Genomic DNA, 12,644 nt, shown 5'->3' with positions numbered 1-12,644 from the left:
TGATTTTATTTTTGCTATTGTTATCGTATTAAAGCTCTCCAGTTTTAGTAGGTTTTTGCCTTACATTTATATTTAGTTATTTTACACTGATTTGTATTGCATTGTACATTTAATTTATTTTTCTTTTTAATTACAATTCTTGATGTTGTGAAACTCTGACTAAACTTAGACAAACTGCCTAACCAAATGAAATATTCTGTGTAGTCTCAGGACACATTTGAAAAATTCCTGCAACTGGTAAACAGGATGTGGAGTCAAAATTTTTCCGGTATTTTACATTAGTAGAACTGAGAGTATGCCAATTCCAGATTCAATATTAGACAAGCTTGGTAGTTTCAGTGTTTTTCAGGTGGTCCCTGGCAAGCATGTGAGAGAATGCATACCTCTCTGTACTGCATATATGACTCAGAGTGAATGGAACTAATAAGAGGTGACAGCAAAACTGCAAATGCTCTAACAACCTTAGTAGAGGAGAGGTGAACTGTGTTGAAATAGATGGGTGCTTATGAACAGATGTGCATTCTTTGGTAACTAAAATTAAGTTGCACATTAATAGCTTTACCTTCATTGTTTCCTTACCAATGAGCATGCTGTGGTTGCTATTGCTATTATTTACAATTATTCCAGAGCAAGTTTCTACACAATATGACATTGGAAATAATGCATTTTCAGGTTGACTATGTATAGCATACCGGGATTAAAAATAGTTATTATATTTCTATCCTGTCTTTTTTCATTTCAGGAAATTCAAGGTAGAATATGTAATTCTCCTGCTGAGGTTGGATGGGCTCAAAGCCTGAGCCTGGCCCAAAGTTGCCTTGTGAGCTCTGTGGTTGACTGGGGAGTGGGACTGAGATCAATTTTGTCCCAGTCCTGCACTCTTAACCACTACACCACATTGGCTCTCTTCACATGGGTTACTTTTAAATGCTGTTTACTAAATGCAAGTAAAATAGATGTGCTAATTAAGATCTCCCTAGCACATTAGGGAAAAAAATCAATATTTTCTGGAAACTTCATGTTGCTGCTGGTAACTCATTACTTATTTGGGTTGCTCCTTCATTGAACAGAAAGCTCTGTGATTAGGGGACTTCCAATCATCCAAATCCAATCATCTTACTTGGGCTGATGTCATCTAGTTAGATAGAATGGAGGAGGAGATCTTTGCCTAGTGGTTTTCTATCTTAGGTGTTTTTTTTGCTAGATGGACTTCTGATCTAGTCTAGTTACAGCACTTGGGAAGTGGGAGGGGAGCTGGAGAAACTTCAGGCTGATAGTTTTTCCAGTCTCTCTTCTCCTTATGGCATATCACCTTTCCCCATTTCTAAGCTTACTTTTCCTACCTCAAAGGGCTTTTTCCCCTCTGTCAGCTGCAAGGGAAGAGGATGGAGTCAAGGTAAAAATCTCAGTTTTGAGATCTAAGTCCTGTCTCTGATCTCAGAGGTCATATTTTCAACGAATCATTTGGTTCCTGAGATCCTTTTTCTAGGGAATTGTTTTCTTCGTCCTGCCTATAGCATAAACTTCAGGTAAGAGGGAAAGAGATGAAATGCATATCCCTTCCCCAACCAGCTGTCTTCCTGATGTTTTGCACTACGTCCGCCATCCTTCCTACCCATTCACCATGCTGGTTGTAGCTTCCAGGAACTGTAGTCCAAAACATGGGGAAATACGGATTCTGCCTATCATTTTCTCAGTAAAGAAAGTTCCCAGACCAGATTGAACAAACATGCTTAGATATCCTGTTATTGTAAGTCATTTCCCAACTAGGTTAGGCTAGTGGACACCTGAGTCAGAGCCTTTTCTGTAGCAGCATCAGGATGGGAAGTCCCTTCATTATGCTGCAGGACTGCTAGTGATGAGGTTTCTTGGTTGAGTTTTTAATAGTGTTGGCTGCATTCTCTGACTTTAATGCCCCTCTTTATTTAATATTACTATGTTTATTTTTATTCATATAATTGGATGATGTAGGTGTTTTATTATTGTGTTAGGTGATTGTATATTGCTGGATTGCATGTTAGAGGGAGTGGGAATTCTTTATGGGGGGAGGGAATTAATTAATTAGAAAGTACGTGGGTTGGCCAGTTTTCTGGGTCATAAATTATTCCCATCATCTTAGTAAACGTAGTCTTGAAAATCCAGGTATCTATTACGATTCAGCAACCCCTTTTCTACCAAGCCTGACTGGAAAGTTCCACTTTTTCTTCAGAATCCTTACACCTAATTCTTCAGACTTTTACTGGGTTTCCCTACATAAGACATATAAACTTGTGCATTATCAAAGCTGATTTTCATGTTCTTTGTGGGAGGATTAGAGTATTCTTCACACAAGATATTCCTTTGTGTGATTATCTGTCTCTTCCTTTCTATATATTCCTATCATCATCGGGATGGTGGCCAGTGAAAAGTGGGGTCCCCCAGGGCTCTGTTCTGGGGCCGATCCTGATTAATCTTTTCATTAACGACATGGAAGAAGGGGTGAACAGTCTGCTGATCAAATTTGCAGACAACACTAAAACTGGAGCAGTGGCCACAACTGAGGAGCAGGTACTCCAGATCCAAAAGAATCTGGACAGACTATGGAAGTGGGCAGGAGACAACAGGATGGTGTTCAATGTGGATAAGTGCAAGGTCTTGCACTTGGGGCATAGGAACAGCTGTCATAAGTACAGGTTAGGTGACAAGAGGCTGGAGAGCAGCACTTGTGAAAGGGACCTCAAGGTACTGGTTGACTGCAGGCTAAACATGAGTCAGCAGTGTGATGCGGAGGTCAAGAGGGCGAATGCCACCCTTGGTTGCATAGCCAGAAGTGTGGCTTCTAGATCGAGAGAAGTATTACTACCACTCTATACGACTCTGGTGCGCCCACAACTGGAGTATTGTGCTCAGTTTTGGGCCCCCCATTACAGAAAGGATATAGCCAGTGCAGCGTAGGGCCACAAGGTTGGTGGCTGGTTTGCAGGGGATGGGGTATGAGGCGAGGCTGAGGGAACTGGGTCTCTTCAGCCTGGAGAAGAGGAGACTCAGAGGGGATATGTTGGCGACATACAGGTATGTGAGGGGATGTCACACAGAGATGGGTAGAGATCTGTTCTCCCCTGCAGAGGAAGGCAGGACATGCTCCAACGGAGCAAAGCTCAGGGAGCCAAGGTTTCGTTTGGATGCCAGGAAGCACTTCCTGACATTCAGGACCCCGAGGGTGTGGAATGGGCTTCCACGAGAGGTCGTTGAGGCCCCATCTGTGCGGGTGTTCAAGGATAGGCTGGACATGCACATGGTGAGCATGTCATGAGTGGAGTCAGCTGGTGCCGGAGGTCAGACTAGATGGCCCAGGAGACCCCTTCTGACTCGCTCTGTTTTTATGTTTCTGTATAATTTATGACACAACAACAAGGCGGTGCTGAGAGGTATTGTGAAAATGAAGTAGGCTTCTGCAATGAATAATGGCACCATCTCAGAAAATACCAGACTTTTCACCCCATCCAAATAATAATTATAATAAGGTTGTGCAAATGGATGCAAAACACAGGAGAAGCCATGAACATTGCAATGCGAAAAGGCCCACAAACTTCTGTGAGGGATCTTGATCACACAAAAACGGCCTTGTGCAGAGAAGGCTTAGTTTCCCCTGTTTTCTCCATGTATGTCCTTCTCGTGGTAGCTCTAGCACACATATTGATGTGTAGCATGAGCTCTTGCCATACATGGCTCACGTGGCGAGGAATTTGCACTATGCACAGAGAGAGGAGGAGGAGACTAAGAGTTGCTAAAGAGTGACAAAAACTGAGCAAGAAGCAGCACTAGTGGCTGGGGAAGGCGTGGCAGACAGTAAAGGAATGCTGCAGCCATGTGCTATTTTGCTTTTTTATTTATTTAGCAGACTTATATGCCGCCCCATTCACCTAAGCCTCGGGTACTGCATTTTCCCAAATGTAACCAATGTGCTTGTTGACTTTGGGATGTGTGGAGGTGGTGAGGGCATTGGAGCCCCTTTCATGTGTTCAGGGTTGGAAGAAGGCAGCCCTGAGAACACGACGCCTGGGAAGAGTAGTGGGAATGACAGATTTTATTTTCTTGGGCTCCAGGATCACTGCAGATGGTGACTGCAGCCAAGAAATTAAAAGATGCTTGCTCCCTTGGAGGAAAGCTATGGCAAATCTACACAGCATACTAAAAAGCAGAGACCTCAGCCCACCGACAAAAGTGGGCATAGTCAAGGCTATGGTTTTCCCAGTTGCAATGTATGGCTGTGAGAATTGGACCATAAGGAAAACTGAGCACCAAAGAATTGATGCCTTTGAATTGTGGTCCTGGAGAAGACTCCTGAGTTTCCTTTGAACGTCAAAGAAATCAAATCATACAATCTTAAAGGAAATCAACTCTGACTGTTCTTTAGAAAGATACTGAAGGTGAAACTCAAATACTTTGGCCACCTAATGAGAACTCACTGGAGAAGAACCTAATGCTGGGATGATTGAAGGCAAAAGGAGACGTGGACTGTCAAGGTTGAGGTGGCTAGATGGGGTCACTACATGGAAGCAGCCCAGCTATCCTTCCCTTACAGGTGAACATTCACCTGCACACTAGTGTTGGGTGAAAAAGGCTAATATTTTCCCCGAGGAGGCAGAAGGAGGAAGCTAAACTTTCTGGGTAATAGCACTGATTGTAGCAATATCTATTTTGATAGTGTGTGTGTTTGTTGGCTTTAGAAGCGTCATTTACTCTTACAATACAAATCTAGGCCAGTAACGTACTTTTCCAAGGTTTCTGAAGGCCATTGCTTTTTGTATCTTATGTTATAAATTTACTTGTTACAGGAATATTTCTTCAAATATATTTATTTATTAGGGTATTTCTATCCCATCCATTACAGTTTGTCTCTGGATGGCTTACAAATTAAAACACCTAATAAATATATTATAATAACATATGACTGAGAATAAAAACATAATTAAAATATTTAAACTTTAAAATATCAGGTAAATAAAAAGGTCTTGACTGGGCACCAAAAAGTATATAACATCGGTGCCAGGTGAACCTCTCTGGGGAGCACATTCCATAGCTAGGACACCACCACAAAGAAAACCCTCCTCTGGGTATTCTCTCCTGTCCTCCTTCAAGGGCCTCAGCTGCAGATCTTAAGGGGTGGGAGGGCATATAGGGAAAAAGACGTTCTTTCAGGTATCCTGGTTCCAAGCCATTTAGGGTATATAGGTCAATACCAGTACCTTAAGTTGGGCCCAGACTTCAATGGGAAGCCAGTGAAGCTGATGGAGGACCACTGTGATGTGAGAATAGTGACCGACAGCAATCTGGCAGCTCCATTTTGAACCAATTGAAGTATCCATACCATCTTCAAGGACAGCCCCACATAGGCATGTTACAACAGTTCAACCAGGAGGTTGAGCATGTGGCACCATTGCTAGGCAGAGCTCATGCAGGTAAGGACACAGCTGATGGATCAGCTGAAGCTGAAGGAAAGTGCTCCTCACCACCACTGTCACCTGGGCCTCCAGGGACAGCTCAGGGTGAAGGAGTACTCCCAAGCTGTGGATCCTGTCCTTTAGAGGGAGTGCAAGTCCATCCAGAACAGGGCCAAAATCACTTATATGAAAACCTGAACCATCTACCAAAAGGACCTCCGTCTTATCAGGACTGAGTTTCTGTTTATTGGCCCTCATCTGGCCTGTTACCTCAGCCAGGCACTGGTTCAGGACAGCCACTGCCTCACGTGGATTGGCTGTAAAAGAGAGATAGAGCTGGGTGTCATCAGCATACTGGTGACTCCACAGTCCAGATCTCCTGATGACCTCTCCCAGATGTTTCATGTAGATGTTGAATAGCAAGGAGGACAAATGGAACCCTCTGGTACTCCATGGCAGAGTTGCCATGGTGCACAGCCATAGTCACTCAGCACCACCTTCTGGAATTGGCCGGCCAGACAGAAATGGAACCACTGCAAAGCAGAGCCTCCTACTCCTAACATGGCCAGCCTATCCAGAAGGATACCATGGTTGATGGTATTGAAAGCCACTGAGAGGTCCAGGAGAACCAACAGGGATGCCCTCCCCCTGTCCCTCTCCCTGCACAGGTCATCATACAGGGCGACCAAGACAGATTCAGATTCGAACTTCCAACCTTCTGATCAACAGCACAGTGGCTCAATAGTTTAACCTCGCTAGAAAGTATTAAACCTATCTTTATTTCTGCTACTGCAGCATATTTATTAATGCAATACAGCAAAATGTAGCCAAGCAGTTATTTAAGATGGTGACATTAATTAGTGCATGTTTACCCCCAAAATGTCATTTAGCGGATTAGCTTGAAAGGTGCATGAGATCTCTGACACACACCTCTATAACTAGTCTATAGTTTAACAGGAGGACCCTGATTGATTTTTCTTGACCCACTTTGCAAAACCACCCTTACTTAATTTTTCATAGCTCTACCACAACAGTTATTACAATCCAACCCAGAAGTCTTAAGAGGTTTCCCTCCAATGCAATGAACAATTCTTTCTGACCCTTCTTGATCTATTTATCTACTTTATTTAAGTGTATTCCACATTCTATGTACTGCCTATTCTCCTAATGGCTTCCTCCTCAACCAGTTGAGGCAACTATTTCATATTTATGGATTCTTTGAGGAATTGCCTTGTTGTTTCCACTGTATTTTCCCTCAGTTTTAATTCCACAGACTTTAGGTATAAAATGGTTTGCTCCAGGCATATAATCTTAAACACATTAGTTTGTAAGCAGGATCTCTTAAAAGCCAATAATACCCATGTGTAGGTGTGCTTAAAACTATGGTCAAGGAGTCATAAGTGCCTCCAAAAATATATTTTAATATTTCTGAAAGTACAGTTACATCTAAGTCGCACTTATCTAGGCTTGAGGGCCTTTTAGTTATCCTTTGTAATTTATTAAAATATGTTATACATAAACACATTTGTATTAAAAAATAGAAACCTGAAGAAACCCCACTTAGTTTCTGAGATTAGACAGAGTCACGCTCTGCTGCCTATCAGCCTTGCTATACCCCAAACTTACTCTTCAGCTACAAAGACCCACTTAGGATTATCTTGTTTCCACCACAGTATTCTGAATGTTTACTCGGGAGCAGACCTCACTGCATTCAATGGGACTTGCTCCCTAGCTTGTTTGGGATTGGAAGGTTAGACTGTAATACCTTTGAGCATAATTATGTTCTATACAGTGCCCAGCAGATAAGCTTTGTTAGTAAATGATAAATGAAAAAACCCTGTTATTTTTCTATTTACATTCACATTATGGTGAGTTGGAACAAGTCATCCCTCAATCAGCTCAGAGTTGTTGTATCCATCATGAAACTGTCAAGGCCTGTTCCAGAAAAGAGACTGTTTAATAGGCCTTGGGAGTATTGTGAAATTTATTGGTGCTACAAGAAAGAGCATTACACTTTAACATGTAAAGAATGGGCAAGAACAAAGAGGCACATGTGACCTACAGACCAATTAGTGAGTTGCACTGGTTTAGAATGAAAATGATAAGGGCATATTCAAGTTGTTCTCTATAATTGTTCCCAAGGCAGAAGAAAGCAATTATTTCACTGGGATCCCAAGTCAGCCATTAATTTCGCTTGAAGCACTTGTTCATTGCAATGAGCAAAGTTTTTAAGCACACGCAGAGATTTTTCACTAGAAAGGCATTGAAAACAAATAAATTCTCAGATAGCAAAATTAAGGCAGAAATAACAGTCAACTTGTAAGCATAATTTTACATTTTAAAGATGTAATTATCTCCCATTTTGAAAATCCTCCCCATTCAAACCTATGGAGCATTCTAAAGAGACGTCCTGTGAACTTACTGCCTTCCGGGAAGTAAACAGGGAAGTTTGCTTGTCTATGAGGAGGGCTTTGTGTCGCACACATGTGACCCTCTGGCGAAGTTAGAGATTCCCAAAATTTGACAAAGGACAAGAGACACCAATACAATGTTCTGACAAACTCCTTATTCTGAACAGCTCAAGAGTGTCCTAGAGTTTCTGTAATCAAAATAGTTTTCTCTAAGTATGCGCTCCCCAGAGAGGTCTGCCTGGCGCCGTCGTTATTTGTTTTTTGGCGCCAGGCCAAGACCTTTTTATTCAAACAGTATTTTAATAATCTTTAATATTTATAGTTTTAATTATGCAGCCAGTGTGTTTCCAAGTTTTAATTGTAAATTGTAATTGTAAATGTTATTCTATTTGTTTTATTTATTTATGTTGTGAGCCGTCCTGAGGCTGTGTAGCAATGGGGACGGCATATACAAACTTTAAATACATAAATAAATAAATGAGTATGCAACAGACTGACTCCCTATCTTTTGTTCTCTTTTCATGGTAATTGATCTGGTTTAAAATTGCTAGTTCTTTTATACTGAAAGTTGAGTGCCAGCAAGAATAAGGAAGAAACTATAAATAACTTTCTGATTAGCTAGCTGGACCACTTACGTCAGAACTGTACCTGCTTTCATCTTTGGCCAGAACAAAACTTCATCTTGAGAGGGTGATTGGCTTTGACTAGTCATGCGTTTCCATAAATACGTCACCTCAGCACTTTGGGACCATTCAACCAGGAGTGAAAAATTTATTGTCAGATTGCCTGTTGTACAAGGAACTCTTCACATACTCTGAGACTTAAGGTTTTCCTTGAGTTGATAAAATCTCACAACTATGTTAGATGGACATGATTGTGGCTTTTGTTTGGAATTTTGCTTTCCTCCTTCCCCCACCTTTTCCCTTCCAAATAAATGGACAGTTTAAATTATTCACTAACAATTACCTGTACTGTTCTGAAGGGGAATTCCTCATAAATTTTTTCTCGTGTGCTAAGATTTTGTGGTTGCCACGCTACTCCCCTGTGTTCCAAGGATAGTGCGCAGGGTTCTGTAATACGTGATGTTCTCAGTGCATCGCTCTCTTTTCATGCAGAAATGGGCCCTGGGAGGACCTGCAGCCCTTTTACAAGTTCCTCCCCCTTTCTCCTGCCTTCTACTTTAGTCCACATCAAGGAGCAACTTGCCTTAGATCTCTGTGGGCTCAGGGAGTGTAAAAACGTGCCCCCTCCTTTAGAGATACATTATGAGAGCTAGTCATGAGGACTCAGGGTCTCATTGAAAAGGGACTTTTGTGTGGTTCATGGCAGGTTGGGTGCAGAGGCACCTCAGTTTCCCACTTGACTCCCTTCCCCACCAAGTTTTGACAGCTAGGTATCCAACACCATTTTTCTTTCAAAAATAGTGTGCTGGTGGTACAATGTTACCTTACTTCTGGGGCATTTTGAAAGGGCTGCTCATGGATGCCCTCATAGGAACAGTGGAAACTGGTATGAGAGCCAACTTTTGCATTATCTTGGGGAAAAGGAGAAGAGGAAATGCCATGAGACCCAAAGTGCTTCCAGTAGCACTGGAAGTGAACTGCAATGACCCACAGGAAACTTGTGGGGGGATCATAGAAGGGGATAACAAGGCACAGTGAGCTTGATCATCTGACAGAGCTCAAAATGGGCTGTTCTCATAGCAACAAATCCACCAGAGCTCATGGCTATGAGAAATTGTGGGTAACTTACCCTTAATTAGGAGGCAAAGTACCCAGAGGAGGGCTTTCTCTGCGGTGGCGCCCGCCTAAGGAATGAGCTCCCCAGAGAGGTCCGCCTGGTGCTATCGTTATTTGTTTTGCAGCACCAGGCTAAGACCTTTTTATTTCAACAATATTTCAATAACTTTTAACATCAGCTATATAGGTTTTAATCTGCAGCCAGGGTGGATCTGGATTTTATTTGTATTATGTTTTATTTTATTTTATTTTTCTTATTTATGTAAGCCGTCCTGAGGCTATGCGAAAGGACAGCATACAAATACTCTAAATAAATAAACAAACAAACTTAAACTTTCACAGGATTTCACACTTAGCTCTGAGCAGACACACTGAACTAAATGGGCTTTATGTCAAGAGTCTCTAAATTTCTTTCTTCATTTCTTTTTAAATTTATATGCTTCCCACTTACCTATGCAGCTTACAGTAAAGCTGTAAATAGCCCCATTGATTTGGAAGGGAATGTCTTAAAGCAAGGCTCCAACCTGTTTGTCTTAGTTCAACATATTTTTTTTCTGGGCACGTACTGAGGGCGCCTTCTCCCAGCCCATCCTTTGGTGAGTGTCCCCATTCTCCTGCACAGCCACCACTGCAATGGACTTTTTATGTAGCATTATGCAAGTCAATATCTTAGATTCAATCGTGCAGCTCCAGTCTGTAATATAGGAATATTAATGGCCTGTCTTACAAGCTTGTTGGATCTTATACATTATGTATTACTGATATTCTGTGTGAGGTGGTTTGAGAGTTAGTGAAAGGGATACATAAATATGCAGTGTGATCCCTATGAGCAAACACAGTTTAGCAGGGCTATGAACTTCCGTTTGCAACCATTGTTTCTTCATCAGCACAGCACAGCCAGTTCACAGGACATGACAACCCATGGCGTGTTGCTTCATCTCAGGCATGCCAGCCACCATTTTCAATATGTAACCTCCAGCTTGCCACGATGTCTGAAGCTGACTGCCATGGGCTATGTGTGCATGTCCACCTTTGTGTGACTGTCAATGGTCAGGCTCGCTTGACACAGCTAACCCAATCAGAGGTTGCATATTCAAATCATGCCACAGCTCACCATGGCATAACTGAAAACGAGTCCTGATGTGTTCTGAAAACCAGATCTGTATGCCACCAATATAGAAAGCCACCAATTTGCTTGTTAACCAATTAGGTTTCAAATAGCAGCTTTGGAAAGAAAAATAAAGTCTTCCTACCTGCCCTGGAAAATTAGCATACATCCAATTCTAGCATCGCTGTGTCTTCAGTGCAAAAATCCCAGAGCTTGTATAGATCTATTTATCTATATTTCTCAGCTGTCTTATAATGCCATGGTCTTTCCAAGCTAATTAAAAAAAAGAAATGTAGGAGAAATTGTTTTTAAAAACCTTGCATTTAATTAATTTTAAAATAAGCCAGCTAGAATAAAAGACAATTACATATCTACAAGTGGACAAGCAAACATGTTTCAGTTAGAAACCAAAGAAAGCAAGGTCCTAGTTTTAAATGGGAGACTGAAACTGTTGCACTTCAGGCTCATCATTAGAAGCAAGACTCATGCACAAGATGATAATGCTCGGGAAAGGGAGAAGATCAAGAGGCAGACCAGCTATGGGACAGAGGGATTCCATGAAAGAAGCCTGGAGTTTACAAGAGATGAGCAGAGACAAGGACATGTACAAGGACAGGACATTTTGGAGAGCATGTCACCATTCATATCTAAGCAAGGAATTGCATAGGATAGGGCCAATATTGAGAAATTCCCATCATATTTATTCATCTTAATGCTGGCCCAACAAGTATGATTTCAAAAGGCTATTTTACAATGTGTGCATGTTCATAGAGATATAGGTATTCCTAAAAACAAAAATCATTGAGGGTTGCAAAGGGTTTTTTTAAGTCAGTTTGCATCAGGGCTGGATGCACACTAGCAATCAGCACAGTTGCTCCAGATTTTATTAATTTTGTATTGTATTGTATTGCACGAGGAAGCTAGCAGCCATATTCTGTACCAGCTGTAGTTTCTGGGTTGTCTTCAAAGGCAGCTGCACATACAGCCCATTGTAGTATGTGGTATGGATATAACTAAGGCATGCATAACTGTGAACTGTGTTTTCCTTAGGTAGGGTTGCGTCTGATATGCCATCTAAATGTGGTAAAGGAAACTCCCAGAGAGCACCATCAATGGCGCTTCCCCAATCAGCAATCAGTGTTTTTAAATCTCATCTCCTCCTAATAGCATGCAAAGGAGAAAGAGTGGATGCCATATGGGTTTGAAAAAAGACAGGCCCATGCATAGTTGTGACATTCATCTTGCCAACTTTCTTAATCAACCTTCAGGCTTTATTAACAGAAGTAATTAGGCAGAGGGGAAGAGGGAGGGAGGGAAGGAGAACTCTTGCTCAGCTATCTCAGTGTCATCTTTTGGGCTTAGCAAGAGATTAAATCCTAACATCTGTAAAGTGTAACTAAATATAAAACAAATATGTCACACCAGGGACCTCAAAACACCTTATTTCTGACTAGCAAGTTGGATAGCACTAAAGGAAGAAATATACATGTAAGAGAGTTTGTATTCTTCCTTCTATTTCCAAGTTATTACCATTGAAACAACAACAACTAGCAGCCTTCCAAACATCAGGAACCAGCACAGTGAATGCAGTACTGAAAGTGTTTTGTTTAGCTTACTTATGATGAAATATGTCTGGCATACACAATAGGATACATCTATGGCTAATATTCCATATCTATGGTTCCCTGTGTTATCCTGGGAAGGGGCTTTATTCTGGAGGCACCAGGAGGAAACACGGGGGCTTTGGATAGAGTGCGAACACTGTTAGTGGTATGCTTGTATTAGCTGAGTTTTCTGTGGGAAAAACTGGGGCCACTGGGGCAGATTTGCCTCCCGTGCCCATGGAGGTCCTTTCCACTACTGGAGGGCTACCTTCACTCTAGCCTAACTCCTTTCTGCTACCCATCCATGGGGGCTACATTTGCTCTGATTATCGATATAGTGATCGCTGAACACAAAGCTG

The sequence above is a fragment of the Varanus komodoensis genome, unplaced genomic scaffold (assembly GCF_004798865.1).
Source record: "Varanus komodoensis strain SLA01 unplaced genomic scaffold, ASM479886v1 scaffold31, whole genome shotgun sequence".
NCBI lineage: Eukaryota > Metazoa > Chordata > Lepidosauria > Squamata > Varanidae > Varanus > Varanus komodoensis.
The sequence above is the reverse complement of the archived record's forward strand: the minus strand, read 5'-3'. Positions refer to the sequence as shown.